Raw genomic sequence first — 16550 nt, 5'->3', positions numbered from 1 at the left:
CTGGAAATGTGCAGGGTTGGTCCTGGGGTCACTTAGAACACACTTTTGGGTTTCTATTCCACTCTGGCAGCCCAGAAAACTAGAATTAACAGCAGTGGGAGGCAGCTGGTTTCACACAGCAGCCACAGGAAATGCATCCAGCAGGGTGGCTTGTGCCCGATTTGGCTGGCAGAAGGACCAAGGAGGCAGTGGGCAGTGGCACAGCTGTTACCTGGCACGGAGGCCTGGCAAACAGCAAGCCAGAAGCAGAATGCTGGAGGCTTTCCAACTTCACCAGTGCTGGGAAGAAGCTGTGCAGAGACATTTCTCTGCTGGGAATGCCTTTGGCTCCCACTGCATACCATTCGCTTGAGGCTGAATAGGAAATAGACATTGACATCAACCAGCCCTCTGCATCATAATCTGACAGAAGAATCGCAAGGGCCGTCAGGAGAAATAAGTAAACCCATCGTTTCAGTTTGTGGGGGAAACGCTAGGCCAGAGTCAGCTGTCCCTTCCTCTGGGCTGAACAAGTAGGGAATAAGCAGAAGAGCCAATGACGGAAAGAAAAATGGAGAACCCACTCTTCAAGAAGGAGAGGAAAAGGAAAAAGAGTTTAAAATAATGACAAATGGGCAGCTGGGGATCAGAACATAGTGATTAAACAGAGAATTGAGGTTTCTAAAAAGGAGATCAGAGCAAAAGGATGAGAGTGACATTCAGACAAATAATGGAGGAAAATTTGCCTGCTCTATGTGAGACCTGTGTATGTGTATCGTGAGCACTCAGGCAGCATCAGTCTGTTCCTTAACACATCCTGGTAATTTTAAAAAATTTTAAATACTTCCAATGCATCTGGGGAGAAAATCAGGTGGCCTGCAAAGGGGTAAACTCCTGTTTCCCTCTGATACACTCTCTATGGTATTAAAACTTAGAAGAGCATAGATTACAGGGATATATGGGCAAAGATTTGGTACAGGAATGGTACAAGAATTTTATTCTTGCATATATACTATTCCAATTCTGAAAAGGTAAGCTAAGTAGCTGCCAAAGGAAGTTCCCTAAAAAAATGACTCAAAGGTGAACTCTAGCTGACCTAAAAAGATACAAAATTCAGTGGTGGGAAAATTATTGTATAAAACAGTTTGCTCTGAGCACAGATATCCCTAAATTACATTTGGAGAATTGTTGCGTATGTGGTTCTAAACCAAAGAAAAATGTCAGTAACACAATTTGAAAAAAATACACTTAATGATAAATTTGGCGGGATAGGTTATGTATGTTTGTCCAAAGTACTTGACACATAGTACGTGCTCTATGAATATTTGCTGAATGAGTATAGGATTTTTACCATGTATGTAAAAATAAGTTGGAGAAATGGAGATGGCCAGTGCTTAGAGGAAGCTGAGTCATTTCCTCCCTCCCCTGGGGAAAGCAGAAAATTCAGGAGGGTATATAATGGAACTTTCTGTTCCTTTTATGCCTAAGAAAAAAATTTTTTTTGTTATTTCAAAGTGGAAGTCCAGTTCATTACTGTCAAGTGATGATGATGATGATGATGATGATGATGATAAGCATGAAGGGGCTTCATCAGATTTTCTGAGTGAATAACTTAGGTCATGCATTTAGGAAGTATTAAGCACTCTGAGAGCAGACAGATACCTCTTGCCTTTTAAAAGCTGCCCTCCAGGGGTGCCTGGGTGGCTCAGGTGGTTAAACGGCCAGCTTCAGTTTGGATCATCATGGGTTCCAGTCCCGTGTGGGGCTCTGGGCTGACAGCTCAGAGTCTGGATGCTGCTTCCGGTTCTGCGTCTCCTGTTTTCTCTGCCCCGCCCCTGCTTACACTCTGTCTCTCTCTCTCTCTCTCTCTCTCTCTCTCTCTCTCTCTCTCTCTCTCTCAAATATAAATAAACATTAAAATTTTTTTTAAAAAATGAATGAAAAATAAAAGCTGTCTTCCCATGTCAATAATGGGAGCATAGTGGGTCTTCCCTGGTTTCTCACTGTTTAGGAAGAGAGATCTGAGAGATCTGAAATCTCTCAGATTTTAGCCATGAAATCTGACTCAATCATACCACATTGTCCCTTCACCTCTGTCTGTATTAGTGTGATTCACTCTTAATTTTTCACATTGTTCTCTGGATTCGCATGATTCATTGAATTGAGTTACTCAGGGCTTTCATTTATAGAGAATTGATTGCAAATCAATTCATAACGATGATTCTTTTAAGATGACTACTTAACAATGAGTCACAAAGTTGGCTTTTACAGGTGTCTGTAACTGAAGCTCACTCATTGCTGAACAGTGCTGTTTTCTCAGGTAGAAACTGTCCGCTTTGAGACTGTGGGGACTTTGTGAAACAGTTGGTAGTGACTTGTGTTATAAACAACACCAAAGTTGTCTGATTCTAGCCACTCTAGAGTGAGGGAAAACTAGTGAGGACCATTTGCATAGTCTGTCCCGGGGAAGACAGGGAAGTTTATTCTGGAGATGACTGATTCCAGAATCAATTGATCTCAAACTTCAGGGGCTGAAGAATTTTTACCCTTGGCTTTGTTATTATTCACACATATTGGATCATCTTTTATTTTTTTTATTTAAAAATGTTTTTGGGGCGCCTGGGTGGCTCAGTCGGTTGAGTGTCCGACTTCGCTCAGGTCACGATCTCACAGTCCATGAGTTTGAGCCCGGCATCAGGCTCTGTGCCGACAGCTCAGAGCCTGGAGCCTGCTTCAGATTCTGTGTCTCCCTCTCTCTCTGGCCCTCCCCCCATTCATGCTCTGTCTCTCTCTGTCTCAAAAATAAATAAATGTTAAAAAAAATTAAAAAAAATGTTTTTAATGTCTATTTATTTTTGAGAGAGGGAGAAAGTGAGTGAGAATGGGAGGGGCAGGGAGAGAGGGAGACACAGAATCCGAAGCAGGCTCCAGGCTCCAAGCCGTCGCTTGTGAACCGCGAGATCATGACCTCAGTTGAAGTTGGACACTTAACCAACTGAGCCACCCAGGTGTCCCACATTGGATCATCTTTTAGATAATATGAGGTTGTTCCCTGATTTGGGGGTGAAGTCTAGGGAGAGTCTTTATCTTTGTTCTAGGCAAGAAGCTTCAGGAGGTATTAAGAGTGAATGATTTACCTCCCTCCTGAATTTGACCTTGCCTCAGAATAACCGTGGCAGTGGGTTGGGGATTTCCTGGGAATTTCTGTGCCCTGCTCAAAATGTGCCAGAGATGTACAGCCCTGTTCTTTGTCCTCTATTGTCTATTATATCCAGAGAACATTTAATTCTCTGTTTGAATAAGGCTAAGGCTGGATTATTTTCGCCTGTGAATTTTCCACTTTGTGAATTATCAGGGTAAATTTTAGACTCTTCCTGAATATAAACATATATATATATATATGGCATTTCAAAGCCAAAAAGTATTTTATATTATCTATTTCTTTACTGTCAGTGCCTTTATGAAGTCAATAATTTTGACTCTATTACTATTGTTTAATAGATAACATAAGCACAAAGACATCAAATGAAATCATCTTTTAAAAATATTTTAAATGACAAATTCATATCTGTTACCATCTGTGTAAGTTTCTCAATAATCCTGATTTCTTCTATTTTTAACATTATTATGACTTGAGTTCACAGACTATTTTCATCCATTTATGTGTCACTTTATCTATCTATCTATCATCTACCTTTGAATATCACCTGGTTTTATTCTATCACATTAGTATCCAAAGGACTTAATTTGTCATGTATTCCCAATCCTATTGTCCATAAAGAGTTTGTTTATTCATTTAGTAGGAGGGAGAAGAGAAATTCAATATATAAATAGTATATAATAAATGTATTAAAATTGCATAATAGAAGATGTATACAGACCTACATGTACACTCACACACATATAATCTAAGGGAGATTGAATCTGCCAGATTATTGTGGTCTTCTGATGTGTGTTAGGGTGCTTGGTGGTCGGTGAGGTGTAGGATAAGGAGATTTACATAGAAAGGTAAGGGAGAGAAGAATCAACGTAGTAAGGTGAAGTGGGCGTGGTGAAGAGTGGGCGAGGGAGCGATTTTTGGTGGGGGTTGGGAGCTGAGGGAGGGATGCAAAAGCCTCGGAGTGGCTTTGGGGTTTGGAGAAAGGATTTTAGGAAACGTTGCCTTGGGTCTGTGTTGGATACCTTTTGGCATTCTTGCGGAGATACCATCAGGTGTCTTTATTTTTGGCTACTGGGAAGTGTTTCTTGAAATGAGAGCCTGCATAGAGACTGAATGTGTGTTGGGTGCTGATGATACAATGGCAGACATAAAACACATGCCCTCTGCTCTCATGAACTTACGTGTTAGTACAGGAGCTGGCATGAATCAAATATCCATCAACATATCTGTAATTCATTCACCAACTATTTTTTAAAGCCCCTACGATGTGCCAGGTACGGTTTGGGGTTCTAGGAATTCTGATTCATCAATAAAGCAAACAGACAATATTATTCCTGCTTGTGGTGGCTTTATAATGTGCCAACGTATCTAAGCTGGAAGCACCTTCCCCAGAATTTTCTGTCTATAAGGTTCTGTCTGGGTTAGGGATGACCATAAGAGAAATCTGCAAAAGGTCTGAACACCATGAGGAAAGCTGCAGCCATTAGACCCTGATTGTCAGTGTGGGGCCAGGCACTGCTGTAGCTCCCGTACTTTGGAGATGACATGCTGCGTCACCTTCCTTGTGCGGTATTGGGTGACCTTAGGATCCTGCTGGGTCTCCTCTTCCTGTTTCTTTGTGGCCTGAAGTCCAGAGTGGTGTTGCTCAGTGGCAAAGGGCCCACTTCTGCAGATGCCCACAGCACTGAGTTTGGAGTCAGTGAGTGACAGGTGTCTGTTCCACTTTGTCTGTATTTGTCTTTGTGAATTCCATGTTGTCCCTGTTCTCATTCCCATCCAGGTTTCCTTCCTGAATCATTGACTCGTGGTGTCTTCGGGCTCCAACCAGATGCAGAAGCCTGCACAGCTGCCCCACCTGCTCCCACAACTGCCTACCAGCTAATCCCGACAATAATTCCCATTCTCTGTTTCTCACAGTGGTTCTGTTGCTCTGACTGAACCCTGACAGATACTCTGTGCTTGTGCGGTTTACATTCTGGATAGACAGTAAACGGCTTAACAAGTAAATTCTAAAGTACGCTTAAGAGTGAAAGGTGCTATGGAAAGAAAGAAAATCAGAGAAGGGAAAGAGAGAGGGAAAGAGTCAGGGTAATCTAGGGTGCCATGGGGCTGGAGGTGGGGAGGCAGGTGCCCTATTAAATAAGGTGTCCCGATGGGCCTAATTGAGAAGGTAAGATGTGAACAAAGCCTTGAACGAGGTGAGGGGTAGCCAAAGGAAAATCTTTGAGGGCAGAAGAACATAGAATCCTCTCCCTAAGACAGGGGAGTGCCTAAAACATTCCAGTGGCTTCAAGGAGCCAATGTGACTGGAAAGGAGAGAGCCAAGAGGTGGACAGGAAGATGTCAGGCCGAAACTGAATCAAGGGGTGTGATTTATACAGCAGGGATTGGCAAATACCGGCCTATGGACAAACCTAGCCCCTCTGCTTGTTTTTGTACAAGTCTTATTGGCACACAGCCACGCTTGTTCATTTACACATCGTCTATGGGTGCTTTCTGGCTAACATGGCCAGAGTTGAGTCGTTGTGACAGAGACCATATGGCCTACACAGTCTGAAGTATTTACTAAAAAAATTTGTTGACCCCTGGTGTAGAGGCTCGGAGTGTTTTGCCTTTACTATGAACAAAATGCAAGCCATCTCAGGTTTTGGGCAGAGGAGGGCCACACTCTAGTTTATCTTATACATGAATCACCCATACTGCTGTGTTGAGAGCAGACTCTGGGGGGCAAGGGTGCCAGGTTAGAAGCAGGGAGACCCATTAGGAAGCTATCATGGCATCCAAGCCAGAGAGGATGCTGGCTGGGGCCAGAGTGGCAGCGGGGGATGTGGTCGGATTCTGATTATCTTTTGAAGCTTGAGCCAAACTGACAGAGTGGATCTGGGTGTGGGAAAATAAGGGAGTCAACAGTGTACAATTACAACCCATCTTAAGTGCTAGTATAAAAGGTTTCCTCAGAGGTGCCTCAGGGACCAGCAGGAGGGGAGCATTGCCAATCTCCCCGCCCAACTGGAGCAGGGCTGCTTTGTCTGTTTTGTGTATTGGGCTGTCTAGTAATACCACTGTTCTCAACCTTGGCTGCATGTGAGTGAACTCTGGGGAGCTTTACAAGGTACCGATGCCTGGGTCCCACCCCTAAAATTCTTATTTAATTGGTTTGGGTTTCGACCCGAGCGTTAGGATTCATAAAAGCTCCCCAGATGATTCTTCCATAAGCCAAAGTTGAGAACCACTGCTCTAATATTTTCTTTGAATAAACTTCCCATCCCTTCAGATGATGGAAAAGGACTGGTTTGGGATCTAGATGTGTGTGGTGGAACTTTGTCTTTTTAATTTTCATCTTCCCAGCAGTTAGTGCCTTCATGACACCATCTTAAACTGCTGGGAAGGAATTTCTTCTCCCTTTGTTCATAGCCCTGGCAGAAATGGTGACTGTCCCCCATCAACCCCCTACCCTCCACCATCAAAGTGAATTTTCTGGATCTCTTCTCTCCCTTTCCCTGGTACAGCCACATGGCAGCTGTCTGACTTGAGCTCAAGCAGTGGGACACACAGGTATCAGAGATGGTTGCAGGTGACTCATTGCAGCAATGGCCGAAATGCTCTCCGGGATTTTCTACCATGAAATGATTGCTGAGTATTGTTCCCAGCATCTTGGCCCTCAGAGCTCCCTTGGTTCTTTCAATCCATTCCCAAACCTGGTGCCTTGGCCTCTGGTACCCTGTCAGTCTCCTTTCCACTACCCTATATCATGTTGGTAAATTGCCTATTGCTTAAGTTAGTTTTTGCTTGCATCCAAGAACCCTATGGGCACAGAAGGCCTGGGTGGCATTCTTTGCTCTATTTGTATCATGACATTATTCCAGTCTATTCATTTGGCAACTGTACACTGTGATTTCTTTGTTGGAAAAGAGCAAACAAGAATAACAATCTATTGAACTATGCTTACTCAATGGGGAACAGACAAATATGAGTTGGTGCCAGATCCTTTGGAGGTTATAATAATCATTTATAAAACTAGTATAGCTATCAATAATAACAACAATTTATTAATCATCCATGTCTTGAAAGTACAAAAATTCGACTTAATATTTCTACAGATGCCAAGTCTTGGGTTGAAGTGTATATATGTAAAATCATCAAGATGGTGAGCTAACACAATCCTAATCTTAAAAAAATTTTTTTTTTTGAATCGGGGCACCTGGGTGGCTCACTTGGTTGAGCATCTGACTTTGACTCAGGTCATGCATGATCACAGTTCGTGGGTTCGAGCCCCGCATCCGGCTCTGTGCTGACCACTCAAAGCCTGGAGCCTGCTTTGGATTCTGTGTCTCCCTCTCTCTCTGCTCCTCCCTCGCTTGTACTCTGTCCCTCTCTGTCTCTCAAAAATGAATAAAACACTAAAAAAATTTAAAAAAAATTTTTGAATGTTTTATTTATTTTTGAAAGAGAAAGCGTAAGCAGGAGAGAGTCAGAGAGAGAGGGGTGCAGAGGATTGAAAGGATGTCTATGTGCTGACAGCAGCAAGCCCCATGTGGGGCTAGAATTCACAAATCATGAGATCATAACCTGGGCTGAAGTTGGAAGCTCAACCCACTGAGACACCCAGGTGCCTGACACAGTTCTCATCTTGGGGCATGTGTCGGATACTCAACGGAAGAGGAATTTGTGTCACTCTGGGTCCTGCAGGACACGGACACCAACACACAATTAGAAATGCAAGAGGTTTGCTGTAGGAAATACCCATGAAAGATAAAGGGCAGAGGTCACAGGAATGGTTAGAATCTTCAGACCATGTGGCAGGTGTGACATCTGTGGAAGGAGAGAGTGGAGGAAGCGGGATCTGGAGGAAGAACCTGAAATTAAAATGCAAACTCTGAGAAAATCTCGATCAGGCTGGTGAGGAGCTTCAGAGCCAAGAGTGCCAGTTAAAGGAGCCTCTATTGGCCAGGAAACCGTGGTTCTAGCTGCCCTGTGGCGCTCTGTCATTGGCTGGGCACACCCTGGGAAGAGCATGGTCTCAGCGTGAATGCTGGGACAGCTCTCGAAGGTGTAGCACCTGAAGGTGGTCAACTAACTACGTTCCTTGCAGCAAGCTCTGTCTTGAAAGATTTGAGCAGTGTACTTGCACAGAGGTCACAGAAGTCCAGAGGAGACACTCCAGTGGAGGAGTTTTGTCTTTCAAGAATCGAAGTCAACCTCCCTCACCTGCCCTGACCATTATTTAAGACAGCCTACAGTGTGAGAACCAAATAAACGAGAAGAGGTTTATTATGGTTTTTATGTGAGCTTTAGCAGGAAGTCTTTCAATCTGTTGTTTGAGGAGGGTGAGTCATTGTGAAAAATTAATGCATTTCCTTTCTCCTGGGAAGGGGTCAGGGGTGGGCTGCTGGGCAGGAAAACAAGCATTAGGATTTTAAGAACTGGGGCCCTTGGGGAAGGGTAAACACATTTGGGAGATCTCGATCCCATCCCTTGCCGTTCATGTTCTGTTCTTTGTTTTCTCCTTTCTCTCACGCACCAACTATTGTGCCTTCTTTACTGAATCTTTCCTATCACTTTATAAACATGTTCTTACAAAACTTTCCCTTGCCCCAAATTCCTTTCAAACCACTCTCCCATCAGTCCGCACTTATTCATGGCCCAGCATGCCAGCTTTCTCCTCTTCCTTTACATCACTCATTCCTTACTCAGTCCCTACCCTCACAGCTCCCCTTAGACATTGCACTTGTCAGGGGCACCTGTGACTTCCACGGAGAAAACTGAATGGCCAATACCCCATTTTTGCCTTGTGTGACTTTGGTGCTGCCCAACTCTGCTGACACTCCTTCCTTTTTGGAATCCTTAGCTTTCTTGTTTTCCCATTCCCCTGGTTTTCTCCCTACCTCTCTCTGGCTACTCCTTTGCAATGTCATCAATTAACTCCTCCTCCTGAACCAATTCTACACCTCGTACTTTTTCTGGATTTGATCTGAACTGAGTTCTCTCCCCCCCTCCCCCCACCACCATCTCACTCTTCCTCTCCCTCCCCTGCCACTCCCTTTCTTGGTCAGGGTGCTATGGCCATTTGGAGCAAGGCAATTCTTGTGTTGGATGTTCTTTGAATTGAAGGCCCTTAACATCCCTGGTCTACAGGCACTTCAATCTCATCTAGCCTTTGGGCTTTTCATCAATTCTGAACAAGCTGACCCGGAAAAGAGAAATTTATACAAAGGGTTTATTAAGAAAGACCTCTCAGGAGAATTGGAAAGTGTGTGGGGAAGTAGAGTAGGGAAGGAGAGACACTGAGACAGTAATATTTCAGGCCAACTTCCAGTCTCAGACTAACCTCCAGGAAAGCTCTGAGCATAAATTACCCCTCAGGGTTGTGCTGGCTTGAGACAAGGGAGCTGGGTATTCAAATTCTTACTTCCATCAGTCATTGGCTAAGGACTGCTCGTTGTGTGTGTGTGTGTGTGTGTGTGTGTGTGTGTGCACGCATGCGTGAGCATGTGCGTGTGTATATGTTGGGACACAAGTTTGGTACGAGTGAATCAGGTATGAGCTCTTAAACATTTTCAGCAGTGTATATTTGCAGCCAGAGCTCACTGAAGAAAGTTGCAGGCACCCAGAGGCTGGAGGGTAGATGCTCAGAGGTTTAAGGAGGATTCCAGGGGATCTGGGTGGAGTGCAGACAGTATCTGTCACAATGGTCTGTAATAGGAACATGGATGAGATGGGGTGGGTGGAGGCTGAGCGGTCAGACCCCTGAGTCCCATTCACAAGAGAGCCAGCCCCCTTGCAGTTCTGTTTTGTGGAAAATCCTCAAGTGAGTGCCTAAGAGAGGCTATATATAAGTTATAACGTGAGTTCATATGAGCCGTGTTGGCACAATGCCTGCTCCCAGCCTGTGGGCCCAAGAATACTGTCTGGGGTCAGCTGTCCACCTTGCTTGTACTGAGGCCTGGCCTCCAAATGCCCTTCATGGCATGTGTCCCGTCTCCTCCCAGCACCGCTCCAGGCCTCTCCTGAACCTAACAAGATCCCTTGTGGAGGGGGATATAGGCATTCTCTCCATTATCAGCAATGGACAGGAATGTCTATTTTGCGGTGTCTCTCAGATTGAGGTTTCATAATGAAAAACATCACTAATTTGATAGTTTTAAAAGGACTAAAGAAATTCTCCTGTTACAAGTTAGGAAATTGTTTAATAAACATACTTGTCTGTTTTAAAAGAGCATTGCATACAGACTGCATGTAAGTACATCATAAGCTGGCAATAGAGGAAACTGGACACTTCATTACGTGAAAATACTGAAAAATAGCGAGAGGAGAATAAAAGCATTCAACTCTAACACCCGAAGGCAACTGGTTTTAACATGTTGATTCATTTCTTTTAAATATTTTTCCATTTATATTTTTCATATAACGCTTTCCCCACATAAGATTATAGTAGAAGCCCTTGTCTATACTATTGAATATTCTTGGAAAACATTATTTGAAGTTGCTACATAACATGCACATATCTTGCTTTACTCAACATTTTCCCAACCATTGGATACTGAAGGTTTTTATCATTCTGTTTTGTAAATACCACTGCAATGAACAGTAGCATAAAAGTGTCTGTGTGTGTGTGTGCACGCGCGCGTGTGTGTGTGAGAGAGAGAGAGAGAGCCAGAGACAGATTTGGAGAACTTTCCCAAAATATTTTAAGAGCTTGTTGTGGTTTTAAAGTATGTCTAAAATTTCTTTGATTAATCCTTTCTTCAAGAGATGGCTCTTAATTCCCCTCCTCTTGAGTATGAGATGAACTTAGTGACTCACTTCTAAGGAATAGACGATGGCGGAAGTGCTGGGTGTGATGTTGGAGACTACATTGTAACAGGCCAGTGACTTCTTCCTTGCTTTGTCTTGGGACACTTGCCTTGGGGAAGCCAATCGACATGTTGTAAGGATGGTCAAACAACTTTGCAGAGAGGTCCATGTGGGGATCTCTGCTAACGGGCTGCTCCAAGCCCTCCATCCCATAGCAGGCAAGAAGTTATTTTGGAAGCAAACCCAGGAGCCCCAGACAAGCCTTTCCATGAATGTATCCCTGGCCAGCATATTGACTCCAACCTCATCAAAGACCGAACTGGAGCTACAATCTGTAAGATAAAAATGTCTGTTGTTTCGGAGGCAATTTTTAATGCAACAAAGAATAACTACTATAAGGCTCTTGATATATTCAAGTTGCCTTTTCAAGAGGTTATACAAATTTATTCACTCATCAAAAAATAGATAAAAATGGCTGTTTTACTATGCCCTTCTCACCTGAATTTTCATGACTAAAGAAAAAATCTTTGCTAATGCAGAAATGAATTATTGTAAGTCCTAGATTCTTTCATTCTTCTTAGTTTAAAATTAGAGTTGAAATAATTTCAATGTCACTTAATAAAACTTTTAATAAAGAAACCATAACACAAGGACTTTAGAAAATGCAAAGCACTGATTTAAGTCATTGCCCTTTATTGAGAAAGAATAAGAAAGGGTAGAAGATATTTATGTATCATTTATCATAATATTTAAGTTCATTTTATGATTATTCCTTATCTTGTCATCATGAGGTTGAGCTTCTGTCCAAAATAGGTTTACTAAGAATGGCAAATGTTTCCTGTAATCTTGAGAGTTTTTCTTTTTTTTTTTTTTTTTTAATTTTTTTTTTCAACGTTTTTTATTTATTTTTGGGACAGAGAGAGACAGAGCATGAACGGGGGAGGGGCAGAGAGAGAGGGAGACACAGAATCGGAAACAGGCTCCAGGCTCCGAGCTATCAGCCCAGAGCCTGACGCGGGGCTCGAACTCACGGACCGTGAGATCGTGACCTGGCTGAAGTCGGACGCTTAACCGACTGCGCCACCCAGGCGCCCCGAGAGTTTTTCTTTTAATAGGTACAAGGACCGGTGACTTGAAACTTTAACACTATCAAAGTTTCTTATAGGCAGCCACATTTGCTACATTTTTTTTTTTTTGTGCCAGTGAATAGACCTTTCATTTAAAGTTCTTTCATATATCTAAAGCACATGATTTTGCTCCTCAACCTTGTGATAATTAAGTATTGATTGATTGACTCTGACCTCACTAATCTGGTTACAGTAATCTCAAGCAGCTTTTATTTACTTTTTTAAATTTTTAAATGTTTATTATTTATTTTTGAGAGAGAGAGAGAGACAGAGCACAAGCAGGGGAGGGGCAGAAAGAGAGGGAGACCCAGAATCCGAAGCAGACTCCAGGCTCGGAGCCGTCAGCACAGAGCCCAACACGGGGCTCAAATTCACTAACCATGAGGTCATGACCTCAGCTGAAGTTGGACGCTTAAGCCACTGAGCCACCCAGATGCCCCTCAAGTAGCTTTCAAAAGTCTAGGAGTAAGGGAAGTATTTGTAAGTGTTTCTTTTTTTTTATTTTTTTTTGATGTTTATTTATTTTTGAGAGAGACAGAGACAGAATGTGCATGGGTTAGGGGCAGAGAGAGGGAGACACAGAATCGGAAGCAGGCTCCAGGCTCTGAGCTGTCAGCACAGAGCCCAACGTAGGGCTCAAACTCATGGGCTGTGAGATCATGACCTGAGCCAAAGTCAGTTGCTCAACCGACTGAGCCACCCAGGTGCCCCAGTGTTTGTTTCTTATGTAAGTCACAGGTAAAAATAATCATTGTAATATTATAATAGCATCAGCAGTTAAAAATGAAATCTCAGTTTCTCTCTATATTCTTTTGATGAACTAACACAGAGAGGAGGTGTTTTTATATTAAAATATCAATGAAATCTTGAATAAAATGTAATTTTGTAGATTTTCAAATAGCCTCATATATAAATATGCATAGGACAATTAACTACCTTAATATTTTTGTGTTTTCAAAAGCTCATCCATTTCTTTTCATTATTATTTTGAATTTGTAGAGCACTTTAAGCCACTTCTGTGAGTGAAATTGGAGAGAGCTGTATTGCTGGTCCATCACAGAAGCCTAAGCTGGCTATAATACTCTCCTGCTAATAGTACCTGCTTAGTTGCTAATTGGGCATGTGGTGACATATACATGGAATAGTAGGAAATAGAGAATAGAAGGAAAACATGCAACTGAAATGAAAAACAACTTATGATGTTTTTTAGTCGAATCATTTTCTTTTTTTTTTTTTTTTATTTTATTTTATTTTTTTTTTTCCACATTTTTATTTATTTTTGGGACAGAGAGAGACAGAGCATGAATGGGGGAGGGGCAGAGAGAGAGGGAGACACAGAATCGGAAACAGGCTCCAGGCTCTGAGCCATCAGCCCAGAGCCTGACGCGGGGCTCGAACTCACGGACCGCGAGATCGTGACCTGGCTGAAGTCGGACGCTTAACCGACTGCGCCACCCAGGCGCCCCTAGTCGAATCATTTTCTTAAAGAAATATTTTTAATGCTTATTTATTTTTGAGACAGACAGAATGTGAGCAGGGGAGGGGCAAAGAGGGAGGGAGACACAGAATCTGAAGCAGGCTCCAGGCTCTGAGCTGTCAGCACAGAGCTGGACATGGGGCTTGAATCTGTGAACCATGAGATCATGACCTGAGCCCAAGTGCTTAACCGACTGAGCCACCCTGGTGCTTCATTTTCATTTAAAACTCGTGGAGAACAATGAAATAATTTGTATTTCCCGAATTTACTCTTATGTAAAGTAGTAATCAGGGAACTTCTAGAGAGGTCTTTTGTTTGTGTTGATGTTTCTGGCTTTTTAAGTACATAAATGAAATCTTCCAACTTTGACCTTCTACACTATATGATTTCCATTCTGAATGTACAAGTGGAAAGGTAGTACTTGATGAAGTTACATGTAGAGTCCATGAAAACATTACATTAGGTGGCTGCCTTCTTATTATTTTAAAATATATTTAAAATATATTAAATATAAATGTATTTATTGTTAAATATAAGTATTTTTTTAAAGTTTATTTTTATTTATTTTGAAAGAGAGATAGAGAACAAGTAGGGGAGGGGCAGAAAGAGGGAGACAGAATCCCAAGAAGGCTCTGCACTGTCAGCACAGAACCCAATGTGTGGCTTGAACTCACTAACTGTGAGATCATGACCTGAGCCGATATCAAGAGCTGGACGTTTAACCGACTGAGCCACCCAGGCACCCCATAAATATAAATATTTTTATTTAAATATATTTTAAATGTGGCAATGCTGCCTTTTTTTTTTAATTTAGTTTTGAGAGAGAGAGACAGAGAGAGAGAGAGCTAGCAGGGGAGGGGCAGAGAGAGAGGGACACACAGAATCCAAAGCAGGCTCCAGGCTCCGAGCTGTCAGCACAGAGCGTGACACAGGGCTCGAACTCACGAGCTGTGAGATCATGACCTGAGCCAAAGTTGGACGCTTAACCGACTGAGCCACCCAGATGCCCCAGTGGCAATGCTGCTTTTTCACTGTAGTTCAGGAAGGTGGTATGTCAACAGTTTGTATCTGCTCCCCTGAACCATATAGTTGTTTTTGTAATATGGCAAACATAACCATGTAAACAAATAGATGCTAGCTTAAACAAAAACTGGCAATTTGAGCATGTTCTGACATCATAACAAAATCAACATTATTTTACTCAGTTTATTTTTATATGAATCAATGGCTCAGGAAAAATTACAAGAAACTCTCAAACTTGTTTTAAGAAAAATAAGATTTTTTTTCTTGCCTGCAGGTCCTTTCAAACTTTGATGTTAGAAATAAATTTGCTTGGCTATGCTTATTTCTGATATCATATAAGCATTTATAAAGTAATGTGCATTTGGCAGAAACACTAATCCTTTTTAGCTAAGAGGGAATAAAACAACCTCAACGCACTTCCCTCCCTGGGTATGGCTTTAACCACCGCACCCCCTAAAGTAATCACTACTGAAAGGTGGTCAAAAGGGACAAAAACCCAGTTATAAGGCAAGCACTAGGGAGGTGATATATAGCATGATGACTGTAGTTAACATTGTTGTAATACATATATATATATTTATATATATATGTGCATATATGTGTGCGTGTGTGTATATAGATATAGATATAGATATAGACATATGTTGTTAAAAGAGTAAATCCTAGAGTTCTCATCGCAATGAATTTTTTTCCCCATTTTTGTCTTCTCTTTCTATTGCATCTACATGAAATGATGGAGACTAAACTTACTGTGGTAATCATTCTACAATATGTTAATGAAATCATTATACTGTACACCTTAAGCTTACACAGTAATGTATAGTCACTATATCTCAAAAAAACCGAGAGGAAGAGTCACTGCCACTGTTCATTGGCTGGTGCAGGACTCATTCTGGATCTTTCCTCACCATGTTGGCTTTGAACCATCCTACCTGCTTCCATCCTATTGTCTGAACACCTAGACCCTTCTTCTCTGGTGTGTGTTTTGGGCTTGACAGCCATCCCAGTTCCATACACAGCCCTTCCTGACGTCTCCATTGCTTATCACTGATACCTGATACTGGACCTGGGCACCTGACATCCCCCACCCCTGCTGGCTGGGCTCGTGGTACTCTAAAACCTCACCCATCCAGCAGAGGGAATTGGACATCTGTAGAGACTGGACCTCCTGTACATGATAATTTAGGAAACAGCAGAAAGTTGCCATGCATGGGGCCCCTGGGTGGCTCAGTTGGTTAAGCGTCTGACTTCAGCTCAGGTCATGATCCCGTGGTTCGTGGGTTTGAGCCCCATGTCAGGCTCTCTACTGTCACCTTGGAGCCTGGAGCCTCCTTTGGGTATTTTGTCTCCCTCCCTCTCTGCCCCTTCCCTGTTGATGCTCTATCTTTCTCTTCCAAAAATAAATATACATTAAAAAAAAAGAAAAGAAAGTTGCCAAGCATTGCCACTTCTAATGAGTGTCCTTTCACACAATCATACATTTTAAGATTACATAAAAAGAGACAATGTGTTTGAAAAATCAGCTAAAGGTGGTAGTGCTTTCCTACTAAAAAGATTGTCATCATTTTGGCTGGCTTTGGAAAAAGCAGAACAATACAGATCATCGTGAAAACTATTTGTATTTCTTGTGGCAAGAGTTCACATTAGGTTTAATCCCACTTTTGTCAGAAAACAAAAGCAAACTAGTATAATAGTCTTGTGTGTGTCGGTTAGTTTCTAAATAGCCCCTAACAAATCTAGTGTTGGAGTCATTAAGTAAGCTTATTGGACTTTGTCTCTAGTATTGCCACCTATTCCAGTCTGCACTACATTTCTGCCAGAGTCTTTTAAAAAGTGAAAGTCTGATTGTGATACTTTTCTCCCTAAAAATAAAGCAAATCTGTGGGGCACCTGGGTGGTTCAATCGGTTGAGCATCTGACTCTTGATTTTGGCTCAGGTCACGACGCCAGGGTCATGGGATTGAGCCCCTTGACTGGCTCTATGCTGAGC

At 42.4% G+C, this 16550-nt stretch overlaps 1 long non-coding RNA gene across 2 annotated transcripts in view; it reads left to right on the top strand.

The window, feature by feature from the left end:
* The window catches only part of LOC109491536, a 62961-nt gene extending 55542 nt beyond the window's left edge, over positions 1–7419 (top strand). For both annotated transcript variants that reach the window (XR_006585545.1, XR_006585546.1), the window contains one exon: positions 4920–7419. This is a non-coding gene — a long non-coding RNA (uncharacterized LOC109491536). The remainder of the gene's footprint in view (positions 1–4919) is intronic.
* The last annotated feature ends 9131 nt before the right edge of the window (positions 7420–16550 follow it).

The sequence above is a fragment of the Felis catus genome, chromosome C2, assembly GCF_018350175.1.
Source record: "Felis catus isolate Fca126 chromosome C2, F.catus_Fca126_mat1.0, whole genome shotgun sequence".
NCBI classification, from domain to species: Eukaryota; Metazoa; Chordata; class Mammalia; order Carnivora; family Felidae; genus Felis; species Felis catus.
This window is presented reverse-complemented; position numbering and strand designations above follow the sequence as displayed.